The following is a 16619-nucleotide window of genomic DNA, read 5'->3' on the forward strand; positions in this document are numbered from 1 at the left end:
AACTAGCTAACAAAATAGAACGTGAACAGTATTGTATACTAAAAACTAGTACATCACTTGTTGCACGTCATTTAAACCAAAGCAGAAGATTTTGAAAGCAGCACAATCATTTAAATTCCACATCATACCTTCAGGTGATACTTATGATGAAAATCAGTGTGAATTGTATTTGCATTTAAATTTAAATCAAGTTAATTGACCGTAAAGAATTGAATAAACGAAGCAAAAAAATAAAAATAAATTTTTCTTGGCAGGTTTGGTAATGAATTAGTTTAAATTTTCATTCATAAATTTTATTCAATGATACTTTAAATTTAAATGGTATGAAAAATGATTCTTCTTTGTTCTCATCTACTTCTGCATGATACTCTATGAATGGTTTGAGGAAGACATGCAATTATGTTTGCTGTTGTTGATGTCCAATATCATTATAATGATTTCATATGTTTTATGAAATTGAACCTCTTTAAAGATTTTTATGCATTTACGATTTAATGAACTTTAAAGTGCATCAGTGATGAATGTAGTTTAAGTTGAATGCTTGAAATTATGCAGGAATATGAATAAAAGTGAATAAAAAATCTTATGCAATTATTGATGACTTGTAGATGAACTTTTTAATAAATTTATATTGAGGTAAGTTTTAGTATTTTAGTTTAATGTTTAGTATTTAAAAATTCATAAATGATGTAAGTTTCTAGGTAGTTTATGAAATGCAAAAATTCATAAATCCCAATTGGCACAAATGAAGAAGGCATCGCTACTGAGCTGTTAAAGCTCCTAATCCTCTTTTATCGATACAAAATGGAAGTTGTCATCTTTAGCGTCCATATGGCTGCCAAAAAGAGCTCCTTACATTTAATCTTAATGAAAGAGGTTTACCGGAGCCTTAAAAGCTCCGTGCCGAACCCTTCTTCATTTTATCCCTTGGGATTTGACATCTGCTTAAACTTAGATGAGCCACAAATTAATTAAATCAGTTAAATCCTACGCATGTTTCCTATATTTAAAAATGCGATTCTTCCAATGTCATTAACTAGTTTTTATTTCAAAAAAAATTCAGTTTAATGACCAGATAAAAATATTATTGCTAATTTTAAAAATCAATAGCTTATGTCTCAAATCCAGCAAACAAGCTGCAAATCTCAGGAAGTAATCATAGAAAAATAATAAAGAACCTGATATCTTCTCATCTCAGTGTTACTAGTTTGCTCATCGCATTTCTTTCGTGGCATTATGAAATGCTAATATATGCCACTTTATAGGTAGAAGAAGGAATTCCTTAAAATTAGTATGCAGGTTAAGTTATTTGACATTTCATTCAAGTTCTTCTTTTCAAATTCCAACTTTTTTTTTTTCGTGCATCTTACGGAAACTTTTGTCACTAAGTCTCTTTTTTCTTAAGAATATGCCATTGTGTTAATCACATGTCATGGCTGTAGTATAAAATATGTTATCCTGTTGTCAGTGTTATAATGCCGATGAGAGGGAAAAGGTAGGCGAGGACTAGTGACATTCGAATGCATTGGATATCGAGTTGACTGAGAATATAGGTCGATCATGGTCCAAGCATATAATTTAGACTGATACTTTCCTTTATCATTTTCCCGAATAGCACAAGTCGGCTAATCGATCTAAAATCTGACGCTTTAATGGCTTGAATCTGAAATGATGCCGGATTTAAGCCAATCAGATCCCATACCAGAGTCACGCTAGTCTGGTGCTAAATTTCAAATCAATTAATCAACGTGTGCTATTCGGGTTTATTGAATAATATTCAAACAACCCCAAAAAAAAAAGTTTAGCCATGACAGCATCATAATGTCAAGTTCAATTGTAATTTGTCCAAGAAATTATTCTAAACAATCCAAGACCTTTACTAAATTTTATTTAGATTTATTTAAAAATTATCCTTCGACATTTCGGAAGAGAATTTTAAATTTCATTAACTATTAATATTCTTTAATCACCATGGGCTCTCCAGATGCAGTAATAAATTTAAATTTCGCAACAATGTCTTTACAAAATTTTCATGAGAATAAATCTCGTTAAGATTTGATGATATTTTTAAAACAGCGAATAAAAGGTTGACCCATATTGAATGAAGCAAAACCTCAAAAAATCTTATCAAATTTCAAAATGACACGGTGGAATTGTAAGATTTTTATAAGATTTTGTAGGATTTCCGTTGCTAAAAATATAGCTGAAATGGATTCTATAAATAATTTAAAGAGCTTTAAATGTTAATATTTAATTTATTTTAACGAAATTTCAAGAAAACTTGATTTTTCAGACATAAATCCACAATTTCAATCATTTCAACTTTGCATGTCATTCAATTACAAATTAATTCCAATAAATATCATTTGTCAATGACCTTGCCGTACATAATGTAATACATTTATGAATGTTACATGCACAGCATCTATTGTGCCACTGTTGATTTCTTCTTGTTCTTGACGATCATCAACGGGAATGAGCGGTTGCATGAGGCATCTCAATGGCATTTAATTACTTTCACTTGAGTAATAATAAATCATCAAAATTGAATTGAGCAATTGATGAACTTTGCAACAAATTGTTAAATGTTGAAGAAGGTGATCGAGGGGGGTTCAATGTGTAGATTGTAACAGGGATGGAGCTAGATGCTTTATGGGATTTTAGGTTCAATTTAAGTAGGTTTGGTGAGTTCAGAACTCTATTTAGATTGAAATTGTATGAAATTGCATAAAACCCTCGAAAATGGACGTCCCATTTTTAGGCCTCCTGGACACCTCCTAACTATGCCCCATCATCGCATGCAAAATAAATATTTCTCTTAAATTGTCAGTTAAAGCAAACAAAAATATATGCTTGATGCTGTAAAGAAATGAAATAAAATTAAATTTCCTGCCTTGACATTTAAAGATCGTCGCTAGATTCTGCTGAAAATTATATACAATTTTGCCTTTGATATCTCTATCTTCCTTGCTGCACAACAATCTTGTTCATTCAATCTCTCTCTCTTTTGTCTTTATTACGAAATATTTTAATCAAAAATTTTTAAGTAAGATTAAAGAATAGTCAGCTTATAAAAGCTTCAATAAGCGCATATTTATCGTCAATAATCTCTTGATTCTAGCCAAATTGCTCATTTGCATTAACAACTGTTTCGCAGAAACCAGAAAATGAAAGTAAAAGAAGAAAAGAGAAGATTCAAGTTTCAAAAAATATTCTTAAGTCGGAGATTTCGTAGCATCATCAGTTGAATATATTTTTATTCCTATTATTATTACCATAATCTTTAAAAATTTTGCCTTCTTTTTTTTTGTTCATCGTCTTCGCCATCATCTGATGAGGAACAACAAAAACAATTCCATAATGAAAATGAAAGTTAAAAGTTGCAAGTTTCTATTCGTTGAGTATGTCAAATACTCTCGTGAATTTAATGGTGTAAAATTTACAATAAAGAGATGAAAATGCGCATTTGAATTATGAACAATAAATAATTAAGATTAATTGTTGAGATAAAAATGATCCAAACAGGTACAGAATTGAGGTAAAGTCTGCAAATATGAAACTTCGTTTTGTTGCTGATTTTTTTTTTTGCACATCTGTTGCCGTAACGGATTGCGGATGAGTTTTTTATATTTAATTAAATAAATTTCTGGAAAGATGAAGATGGGTGGGATTCTATTGCGCATTTTGCTTGGATTGAGGGTTTTGTGTTTGATGTGAAGAATGATCAGCTTATTGAGGATCTTGTGCACATTGAGCGCTATGCTATGGCTGGCACCGGTATACCACAAATCTGTAATCGTTCAATAAACCGACCTCAGATCGACGTTACTCTAATTTGGTGTCTGATTTAGTTTAAATCTGGCACGATATCTGAGTTTCGCAGGATTGGTGCTGGATTTTGGATCGATTGACACACTAGAGTTATTCATAGCAGTTTCTGCGTCCATTTTCTAATCTTCATTTAAGTCTATACATCAAAATATTCCTTAGGGTTTAGGTTGTGCATCCAAGAAACTGTCAAAAAGTCTGCCTTTAAATTTTGAAGCTTAGACTTGTTTGCTGAATTAATTTAGGTGGATAAGCCTTCAGTTTTAGACTGTATCTTAAAGCTCGTCTAAGTTTGAAGTCCTGTGTTGTTTGTCTGCACGCCTACAATCTTGGACGAACCCCATTAATAAACTGCTTCAATAGATTATCAAACCATCCAAAATTTCTAACTCATCATCTCATAAAATTGAGCTAAAAAAATTGTACGTTTTATTTATTTATTTTCTAGACACATTATTGTTATTAATACATTATGAATGTATGACTGACTGTATGAATCTGGTTTTGTATCTGGTTTTTATTGTATTTTCGTGCCATTGTGATTAAAGAGCGCCTATTTAACAATGTCATGTTTAATTTTTGTAAATTAATTCCTTAAGTAGCTTATTGTAAGAAGAACACGAAGACATGTTGATTATTAAGTAACTGATACTTTTTCTGTTATTCGTTTAAGCACCTTGCATCTTATTCTTGTAAATTAATTCAATTTCGTGATGATTAGCTGTTAATTTTTTGAACCATACGATTAAATGGTTGATGTAAATTGACATGGAACAGTTCTTATAGCAGCTTTAGATTCTTATTAAGTAAATCTATAATTATTGACCTGATGAACTAATTTGTTGAACAAAGAAGATTTATTTTGGAATTATGGAGTTGTGTTACGAATGGAATCTAAATAATGAGAAGAATTTATTAATTTATAATCCGTAAGAATTATTTGTTATGATCTTGTGCTTGATTCATGGTTTAATTAAGCTTTTTGATTTTTTATTAGTCAATAAAACCATTTAAGCTGAATTAATGTTTCGTAGGAATTTGAGATTCTTAGGAATTGAAGTTTCTTTGGGATTAGGTCATATTTGTGTTCTACAACAAGTAGTTGAAGACATCCGGTGTTCTACAACAAGCTATTCCCAACATCCGGTGTTCTAGATGCTTTAACTTATTTCCAGAGTGGCACAATAGGGCAAACCTCAATTTTCGTCATAAAATAGGTTGAAATTAGCTGTCACGAAGCATAACTCTCAAAAATCAGTCGAAAGTTCAAGGATACACATGTTTTAGGATTAATAAGGCTAATATCTTTATGTAGGCTTTAAAATATGCTGCACTTAAAAAGCGATTAAGTTACTTTACTAAAAAAATCTTAATTTTCATATAAAAAGCTTTAAAATGCAAATTTAAATCATAAAATGCTAATTCACTGCTATACAAAGCTTTGCAAATATTATTCGACATTAACTAAATTTACAGCTTAATGTCATATTCCAAAAAATAAACTGCGGAAGAAATTTGATGCATTAATTTCGTGGAATTTTACTAACCTCATCAATCATAACACTATAAAATCCTCATCATAACTCATAATTTACAGCTCACATGAAGTTTTATTGAATTTTACTAATAATTATTAATTTTAGCTATAACAATAGACTCATAAAAATATTTAACATGGTTAACACGAAATGAGTACAAAAAGGTGTGTTTATATTCATCAAAAGCTTAAGCATTGTTATTATTCTTTTTGGTCTGTGTCTGACAGTTTCGTGCAATTTTATGCAACATAGATTTTGTATTGGGATCTATATCCTCATATAATTGGATCCTATTTGTGGAATGTTAGAGCAGTAAATTGTTGGTGATTTAACAATTTATCAGAATGTATTTTTTTAATAATATGGAATTGAAATAATAAATAGTTTTGTGAAATAATCAATTATTGATTTTTTAAAAGTCAAATAAATATTTTAAAATTATTTCAAATTTTAAATGTAAAATTAAGTTTGAATTTTAATTGTTTTTTTTTTGATAATTTCACTATTTTTGAATATTTTTTAAAATTTAAATTTATTTAAATTCAATTTAAATACTAAATGTTTTTTATCTGTGTAAAAACAGTTTAAATTTCAAAATTTTGAAAAATTTGAATAACTTTTAATTTTTAAAATTTGACCAAAAAGCTAGAAATTTTATAAAATTTAATAATTTTAAAATTTTAAAAAAATTTAATAATTTTATAAAAATTTAATAATTTCAAAATTTTGTAAAAATTCAACAATTTTACATTTTCAAACATTGAATATTTTATGCTTATTTGCAAAAACAAACAAAACAATTCCTCATAATTTATTCGTCCTTGCTACAAACTGCTACAAACGTAATCTACCTTTTTTATAGCTCTTAATTCTTAAGAAAATGTAAATTTTTTTGTCCAAAGGAACGGCACGCAACTCGGAAACATCATCGAACAAAACATTGAAAAAGAAATGACCAAAAAACTTGTCCCGACAAGATCTTTTAACCGTAAAACTTGCATTATTGACAAAGACGAGAATAAAAGAACTAAGATTTAAAGATCGCAGCTTTCTGACTCACGAGAAGTCAAACAAGGATTGAGAATAAAAAAAACATTTCAAATGAAATCGAAAGTGCTAATTTATCTAATGACATTCATATGCTTATGTGTAGCTGTAATTTGAGTTTTAAGGAGATTGATATTGATAATTTTTTTAATTATCACCTTTAAGTCCGCACCAGGCAGTTCAAGAAAATGTGTTAAATGTCTGTTGTTGGTGCAAGGGATGAGAACTTAATTGTGGAATTTTAATTGCTAGTTTTTTAGAATTTTAAATAATTTTTGAATTTTTATGTAAAGTTTTAATACTTCTAGGGTTCGGGCAGCAATCGTAGGCCTGGATTTTTTGCATTTTAGATTTGCAGGTCACTAACTCCTGCATTTTTGATGTACAGACCTGAATTTCCTGCATTTTAGATGCACAGGTCTGTAGTTTTTGGCTGTACCTTTTAGTTCGTCCAAGGTTGCAGGTCTGCAGTTATGGCAGAACCCTAGAAATTTCCTTCAACTCGAGATGCTGCCCATCCCCAGAAAACCATTAAGTTTTGTCATTTCAAAAAAACATGTCTAACTTAATTACCATACAAATTACAAATTGCAATTAAATCCGGCTTGATATAATTTTTAATGTCATGAATGTGCAGAAAATATATATTGCAATTATTATTCAAACTCATAAATATATGACACTCATATTTTATATTTTATTATTGAAAAATTTTTATTTCAATTCTCATGCCAAATATTCAAATGAGGAGAGTGGAAAAGGCACATAGAGATAGAATTAGATGATAAATGTAATTTGACAGCTGTGAGTTTAACGATGAATTAAAAATGATATTTTTTAATGACATTTAAATTGTATCATGTTAATTTTTATTGATTGCAGGCTGCGTAAAATATGTGTCAGGATGCTAATTAGATGCAGAAATCAAGCAGGTTGAGAATTTTGATTTACGATGTTGATTTTAAATATCAAAATTGAAATTGCATCAATAATTTATTTAAAAATCACTTTGATCCAGATGTTCAATACCAAAACCACATAAACCACAAAACCCTTTCATCGCTCATTAAATTATTCACATCAGTCTACCTAAAATGCACTCAGTTTACTCGCTCATTTACATTTACATTTACACAGCACTCAACACTTGTTCATTTCAATATTAATTTACATTATTACACAATATTTTTAAAAAAAATAATAAAATCAGCTGTGCTGGAAACGATAATAACATTCACTTGTCGTTATGAGATAATTTTCTATGTGCCTTGAATATGATCCTCTCGCGCGCGCGCTCTATAAATAAATCAATGACTGCTCTTGATAACAAAAAATCTATTTTTTTTTTTATTTTAAAAATTATGCAATGTAATGAATTTTTAGTTTTATTGATGAAAATAATAAATTGTAAGCTTTTTATTTTGTAGTTCTGTTTATTTTAGTTTGCGAGGGCGATCAAAGAGCTCTTGGAGTGAGGCTATTGATAGGGACAGTGTAGCATTTGATATTGGTGATTGAGCCTGAACTTACGAACAGTACAATACAGCGTTTCGCATTTTCGTCGTGATAATGGGTCAAAAACCATCATTAAGGTAAGACACAAAGGTTTCCTGACGGCACCTTAATTACAGTGCCGTCAAATTTGCGTCCAGCTATTTATATGTATTTATATGTAGACGCAGCGATGCTTCAACGAATACGATATACTGCTTGAGACTGAAACTTCTAAAACATCTTAAACTTCCAACACAAGCTCATCAACTTGAAAGAGTTCTTCTATTTTTCTTACAAAAGCATCATTAATACCTCATTCTACCTTATCAACAGATACAAAGTTTCAACGACCTCCTTTAAACATGAAAAATCATGCAACATAATATAATTGCACAACTTTAATTTCACGTTCATTGACCTAAAATGGCAGGAAAAAGTGAATTTTGTGGTGATAATTACAAAATATTATTAATATGTCATAGGATGATAATAAATTATCAATTGAAAACATTTTTACGATGGAAAGTTAATAAATTACTTTTTTGTGAAATTTAAAATCAACCCTTGGAATTCTCCAAGTTTTGATTAATTTAACAAAAATATATTATTAAAATGCCAAAATTAAACAAACTTAATTAAGATTTTTGAAAATTTTGCCTTTGACAGTTACATAATTGCTATTTAACAATTCTTCTGATTTTTAAACATTTTCAAATTTAAAATCGTAATTTTTAATATTTTTTCATATAAAAATAAGATTTTTAAAATTTTAAAAATTCAATTTTTGGTTTGAAAATTTTTTTAAAAATCTCAAAAAATAATTGGTAAAATTTTAAAAATTCAAATTTTTTAAATCTTGGAAAATATTAATCTTTAAAGCTTAAACTACTCAAAATCAATTCCATCCAAAATCATCCTAAAGACACTACATCACAAGAAGTGTGACACTCACTTAATTAAGTTCCAACAACAGCACAAACTGTTTTTTTTAATGCTTTACAAAATTAATTGAATGTAATTGAAACAGCAAAATTGTATTTAAATGTGCGACGACTTATCGTCACCTGGGAACAAAACAAGTGAAATACTATAAAAATGTATTAAGTGATAACAGTTGGTAGGTCAACAGTTTTTATTTTATGCAAACTTTAAGATTGTTACGAGTAAGTTGCCACAGTTTACAAGTGGCATTAACAGTTTAATTTCGAATGCAAAACTTATGCTTAATGCCAGCTTAATGTGAAACAATAAATTTAATTTTATGTGCAAAATGGTATGAAAGGTTGATTTGAGTCCATATGTTTCTGTCAGTTAATAAACAAATTTAGCACTTGGTATGGACATTTGGCAAAGGGCAGCCAGCGATAGAGACAGTTTAAGACGTCAACTGAGAGAAGCTATGGATCACAGCTGATCTGGACAAGTTAGTAAGAAATGAAAATCAAATTTTATCAAATTTTAAAAATTTAAAACTAGATCAAACCTTAATAATCAAAATATCTTTACTTACATCTCCATAAACAATAATCAAACTTGATCAAATTAAAATGACACAACTTTTACATCAATTCATATCAAAAACTTTCTTCTTTGCATCAAATATGTCATCATCAGTATCAATTCCTCTTAATACTTTGTAAACTTTTTCCTCAAAGTTTACTCACATTTGTTTCATAAATCTTTCATCTCGTAAACAGATTTGCATAATTTTCACTTTAAACTTTAAACTTTTGTTAAAAGGTTATGGGAAAAATGTTCGTTAAAATGAATTTACTTTAGGTTGAAAGTTTCTTGACACTAAATGATTTGATCTAATTTATGTGGATTTTAAAGCTTTATGTTTTTGAGAGCTTTTTGGATTCATCCGGTTAAAGTCAAGTTAAAGCTTCAAACGATTTTTGAGTCGATGAACTTTGTGTGATTTTTGTTTTATAAATTTTTTTGTGTTTACTTCAGGATTATCCCATTGGACAATCGGAATGTTCAATAAAGTATGCCTTTTGTCGACCGTAGATCCACTTATTAACTAGATATTTTTTCGAATTGTCCATTCGGATGGGAGATATACATATAATGTTGTTCACACTATCAATAGAATACTCTAGACTTGGCAAGACTTTTGAAGTTTTGACTGCAATAATCCAAAAAGACGCCTTCATAGTAGTCCGACTTCATCTTTTTTGGAGTCCGAACTCAATTACAGTCCACAAAAGTTCAAAAATTTTAGTCCATTAGCTTTCACATTGGAGTCTTGCTAACTCTAGAACACCTGAAAAGCATAATTCAATTTATCGATCCAAAATCTAGCAACAAGTAATAGTGCCAGAACCGTCATGCTATTCTAAAGCCGGATTTTTGTTCGAATATTCGATTTGGGGGTCCTATTCGGGACCTCATACTAATAATCTATCTGATTTAAATAAATTATTAATAAACTAATTTATGATTTGACCTTATAGATTATGGACGAATTTTAAGTGTTTTGACATTTAAATGTTAACCAGAAATTCAATCCTTAATTTAATTTTTAGGAAAATTTCCAAATTTTTTAATTACTACAAGTATCAATAACAATAAAGTTTATTATATTAACGAAGAACATTAAAGTTTAATAAACGATCAATTTGAATGCCGAAAGTAATCAAAAACTTTTTATTTGGATGATCTGCTGCCTCAAGACTTTCACTTTCATTTCAAATCCATTTTCAAAAGTTTATTTTTCTTCTACTTTTTTATCCTTGAACGAGCTTTTCTCCAGCCATTCTTGTAAATTCCATTTATGTAGTGGCAAAACACACATTCCAGCTGTTCCGTATCGTGTTATTTTCCACATGCCACGACGTCCAGCAATCGGAAGTCTGCATTTTCTTCTAAGACGTGACTTTATAAAATAATCACATTTAAATTTTGTTTTACATTTGAATTCTTCGCCGATGCCCCATGTATTAATTACACTTTTGTTTAAATCCTCTATCGTTGGCTCGCGAAACCATCGAATGCGATTTTTTAATTGATTTCTTCTCAGCACTGATGGATTTGCATCGTGATACTTGTCAACGAGACGCTCCACATAAAAATCACAATCATGTTCCGGATAAAATCGTGGCATTTGCACGGATTGTTTTTAAAATTGATTATGGCTGGCTAACAAATTTGATGACTGAAAATTTTGAAAGTCGTAAAATGAAATTTTATGAGATTTTTTTTCTTGTTGATTAAAATGTCGTGCAAAAGCATGCTGTGATTAATTTTCGAACTTAGATTTTTTTTTGTTTAAGAAAAAAATAAATGAATTGTTGATTATGAAAGCAAAAGATGAATGGACTTTAATTTGTTGCACATTTGATAATGGAGTGAAAAAATGAATGAAATTGTTATCAATTAGGTGGCTTGTGTGATCACAGCTGATCTGTACGGCCAGCAAAGTAAATAAATATCAAAAATTGGAACAAAGTCTGAAAGAAGAGTTAGAAATGGATGGAAATATGGAAGAAAGGAGTCAATTTAAAATCTCGGAAGGGACAGACACAAGACCATTTTGCAAAAATTAGGCACCAGACCAGCATGACTCTGGATCCAGTTTAGATTCAGATTCAATGAAATCTGACTTGAGGCCTCAGTCAAATCGGTATGAAGTCAGAGTGCTTGTATCAATTATTTAAGGTTGTTAAGAAAGTTAAACGTATTAGAGAGAATAAGCTTCGATGGGATGAATATGTTATTAGCTCTGAAGCTCCTTTAAAAATGGTATTTAAATCTGACTCTATAGATTTCTTGGACTCTTGGGCAACCAATGAACTCTTGAAAGGAAGCTGTCGATAGAGACAGTGTTGCACTCGGTTTTGGAAATTTGCAGACGGAAACCAGCAATAGAACTAGCTTTAGATCTCATCGGAGAAAAGCCTTGGATTACAATTGATTTTTATATCCAGCAAAGTAAGTAAGTCAGGTTTCGATGGACTAGATATGTTGTTAAGAGCCCCGTAGAAGCCAGATTATTTGAGATTTGTAAGGACTAATCCAGCTTTGGACGACATCCATAGAAGATCATGTATAGGTTTTTAGGGGAACGTGGGCGAGTTGCGGTTGCCTTTTCGGACAAAATTCCTCATTTCGCTTAAATTTTCCAAAACAAAAATTCCAAACAAAACTATCTAAAACACAAATTATCTCCAAATCCCCAACAAACATTCTCTTCCAATTAATATTCTACATCAATCACCACATCCCAAACGAAAAAATTCAAAACAATCAGCAAGAAGAACTGTCACGAAACCATAAATGCCATAAATTATTTATACCACGTGATTTATTTAAATTTTTCATTGACATTGAAAATAATCTCACTTATAAGTGAAGTGATGACAAGCCATTGACTTTTTTTTTTGGCCAAGAACATGAAATCATATTTCATAATTTGTGAATTTTTTATTAGTGATAATCTTTAAGCCCCACAATCACAAGTATTTAATTCATAACAAAAAAATTAAATTCATCTATTTTTTAAAAAAATAAATGCTTCTTTTTGTTCTTATGGTGTTGAGAACTACACCCATGTTGATAACCCACATTGATGTCATTGATGTCATCACAAGAAATGAAAACATATGCTGCAACAAATAAATGAAAGGAAGCAAGAAGTGGAATGGAATTTTTAAATGAACTTTGATTTAAGTCATTCTAGTTGGAAGTAGACTTTATTTTGATGAATGGGCTTCAGAGTTTGGGGATTGAAAATTCTTGTTTTGGACGTCAAGGTATTCTTTTCCTATAGAACTATCCAGAATAGCACAAGTCAGTTAATTAATTCAAAACTCATCACTAGAATGGCGTTACTCTAGCAAGGTGTCGGTTTCAAACCAAACACGACTTCCAGTCAAACTGGCCTGAGGCTATTCTGGTATATTTAAAATCGTCGACGGTAGCCAGCAATAGAGCCAGATTCGTATGCCATTCTAATTAAATTATGATCTTAACTGATCTGTCCAAGCATAGAAGTAAGCGAGTAAAATGGTCAGAATCTAACGAAATCCTACAAAATCTTAAAAATGCAGAGCATATTTGCGAGAACTATTTGTAAAACAACTTGGAATCTCCATCAATTCAACAGAAATCAAATCTTCACTCACAATTTGCAGGATTATTCAAGCGAACAAAAACAAAAAAATCTTGTTTGGGTTCTTTTTAATCATCAAATTGTAAACAATATTAATCATAAATCCTAAATAATCAACAGTATAAAAAACTCACGTGATAATTTTAAAGTTTAAATCAGTTATTTTAATTAATCACGAGCATATTTGTTGAACTCATTGACCTCAATGTATATGTGACAAAAACTAAGAAATTCACATCTTAATCAATGAAAAATAATTAATTAAAAATTGTTTTTAAAAACATGGAAAGTTACCAGCAAATTATGCGTAGCTGTAAATAATTTGTATGCCCTATGCCCTGTACTTTTCAATTAATTTGACCAAATATGAAGGGAATGATTTGCCTGAAGCTAGGCAACCACTCAAAAGAGTTAGATAAGGAGATAAGGGAATTTTTAAGGCTGTTTCATTTTCATGTGTTTCTATGGGGGTTTAAGTATACATCCCGAATAGCATAAATCGGTTAATTAGTCAATCTAAAATCCGGCACCAGGCCAGCATGAATTTGGAATAGTAATTAGCTGTAAATAGAATCTGTCATTAATAGTTCAAGAATATTAGAAGATAGCATAGACATATTGTATTTTTGGAATCGACATTCAAAATACTATCCATTGGAATTGACTTTATGAGTTAATTAGAAGTCGTTTCGAACTACACATTGAATTATTAATTACATATTAATATATGCAACCATCTAGACTATCAGTCTAAGTTCAATGCTAAAATCAACTTTTCAAAATCCAAATTCTTCACACAAAAGTTGACCATAAATGATAATTTTCAACAAGAAATCAAGCCCAACATGCCTAAGATTGGAAGGTTGGTGGACATTACGTTTCGAGACGACAAAAGTTTGTTCACGCTCAGTTCAGCTGACTCAAATACTCTAGTTACATACATTTACAGCATTAAATTGAAGGAAAAAAATTGGTTCAAGGAATATCTGCTCAGATTTCATAAGAAAAGTATTATTAAAGCATTCTTATCACACGGTTACAATCAAAACTCGTGCTTGCACTTTTTCTTGTGCACCTTTGGTCCATGATGTAATGTCTGTCGGCATGTTGCATTTCGGTATGCATTTTATATCGGTGACAAAACCTTTAATAAAATTAATATTAATAATGGCTACGTTTACTCATATCTATAAATAATTGGAGCAACATCGAATGGCATAAAAGGTGTGACTTAATAAAAATATAAAAAGTGACCTGCATACCAGACAATTCTTAGAATAAGAATAAAAAAGTGATGATTCATGAGATTAATGCATCATGCAATAAGTGAGCTGTTGTGTCATGGTCAGTATGTGAAATATGCGTATGTTGCATATGAATTTGTAGGCGTTGCTTTGGATTTTTATCTCGCTTTGGTCAATTATTGCTGATTTATTTCATTAACACTTTCGATTTTTTTAAGGAAACTGGAAAGTTACAAAAACTGAATATTGGAATGGCTCGTTCAAAATTGCAGATCTGCAGCCTTGGACGAGTTATCATTAATGACCGAAAACTGCAGGTCTGCGTAGCTGAAACGCAGGAAATGCTGGTTTGCGGTTCTTGACGTTAGACCAGCATTAGCAAAACTTGTAGATAAATGTTTTTGGAAACTAAATCATTCTAGCTGTAAAAGGTTCATGCAGATAGGAAAACTATTCGCTAGTTCGAAGGTTCGTCGCCGAATGCTTGGAAAGATGAGAAGTTGTCCTGATGGCACCAAGATCCATTTTTCAACCAATATCCTAGGATCAGTATCTTAACTATTGCTGAAATGTGACACATCTCACATAATCTAGAACAAAACTAAGAATCAACAATAATATCAACCTAGTCATAAAAATAGATTTATAGTCATTTTAAAAGAATTATGCATGTTCAAATATTTTAATGACCCATTACCTGCAGTTTTACATAAACGGCATACCATAAACTTATGAAATGAGCATGAAGATTATGAAATTCCTTCTAGATTGTTTAAAGAATGTCTATCCTTTTAAATAAATTGGATTTTCTATGAAGTTTATGTAATTTTGATTCCAGTGATTTTAGTTTGACCATCGATTTATGATTATGCAATGGAATATGTTCTTAACTTGATCAAATTCAGTCAGTCACTTTTTAATTCTTTTTTATAAATATGTTCCGACCAAAAATGGAGATCTGTCGACAAAAACCCAGTCCTGTTGCCTTAGAGGAGCAATAAGGCACAGCCAAAAACTGCAGTCCTGCGCATCTTGTCTTCAGTACAATGCCTTTCATTGTAATTCATGATGCAAGATTCCGTTCAAAAATTCAGAATTATATTGCCAAAAATGAGAAGATCAATGGCTTATATATTATGTAATCAGGACATTAGTATTAATTATTGTAAATTCTTCTGAAAATAGTATTTAAATAATTTTTATTCAATAATTCCAACGCAAAATTAAAAGCCATTCTTCCATATGCTTGGTGTAAAGAATATTTATTGCAATTACAGCGAATGAAAAAAAAAAGAATCAAAAATTATCATTTCAATACAATTTTAAAATTAATACTTAAAAGTAAGGTTGCAGAAGTGTCACTTAAAGTGACAACAATTTGATGTAAAATGTCCGCTATCTGAAAGCAAATATGTAAAAAATTGTGAATTCAAAAAATGAAGTGACTGAAATAAAAATATTAAAATTATACATTTACATATGATTTTATAAATTTACAATGTGACGTTGAGTTTGACACAATGTAATTAAATATTGAAAAATATATAAAAAAAAAATAAACTCGTGCTTATGAGACAATAATGTGAACTTGAAAAGAATATGAAACTAATCGATAAGGCTTAGAAGTAATTAGAACGAGTGGGCAATATAATGCAAGATTAAATGCGGAACATTTTTTGCAGTCCGAAAGGGTTAAGGTCGATTTGATGAGCTGCTGTTTAAAAATCCAGGATGATGTGTAAGCATGTATTTTGTGTGTAGTGTATAGCTAATAATAATAGACAGTTTTAATAACCTTTGTGCTCTTTTGAGTTAAACAACATTGAAAGACACAAAGTCGACTACTAGTAGCCGGTAGCTCGGATATACCCTATGATTTACGTTAGCTATGATTTCTAATATTGTAATATAGCATAGCATCGATGTATAACCCGAATTTGAAGTCAAGCTTACTTGTTACACTATGTGTCCTTTAAGAATGACGAACTTAAGTCCCGAATAGCACAAGTCGGTTTATTAATCCAAATTCCGCCACCAAGTCGGCATGACTGTGTCTTGATGCAAGCTTTAAACCGAATTCATCAAGCTACAGTCATGTCGACTAGTTACAGGATTTTGGATCGATCAGCCAACTTATGCTATTCGTGAGAGTGCTCATTAAAACACAACAAGCACGACTGGACAAAAATACATTAGAACTAGACGTCAGCTTGACATTTACATGCCATTAGTATTGTTGTCCACTCGACAAGCTAACTTTAATATCAACTTGAATAATTTCAAAAATTCCCTAATATTTAAAGCAATTAAAGCTCAAAAGTTGATATCACTATCAGTTATTCTACATTATAA

This window comes from Chironomus tepperi, unplaced genomic scaffold (assembly GCF_022539635.2).
Source record: "Chironomus tepperi strain 1889 unplaced genomic scaffold, CSIRO-AGI_Ctep_v1 contig_261, whole genome shotgun sequence".
NCBI classification, from domain to species: Eukaryota; Metazoa; Arthropoda; class Insecta; order Diptera; family Chironomidae; genus Chironomus; species Chironomus tepperi.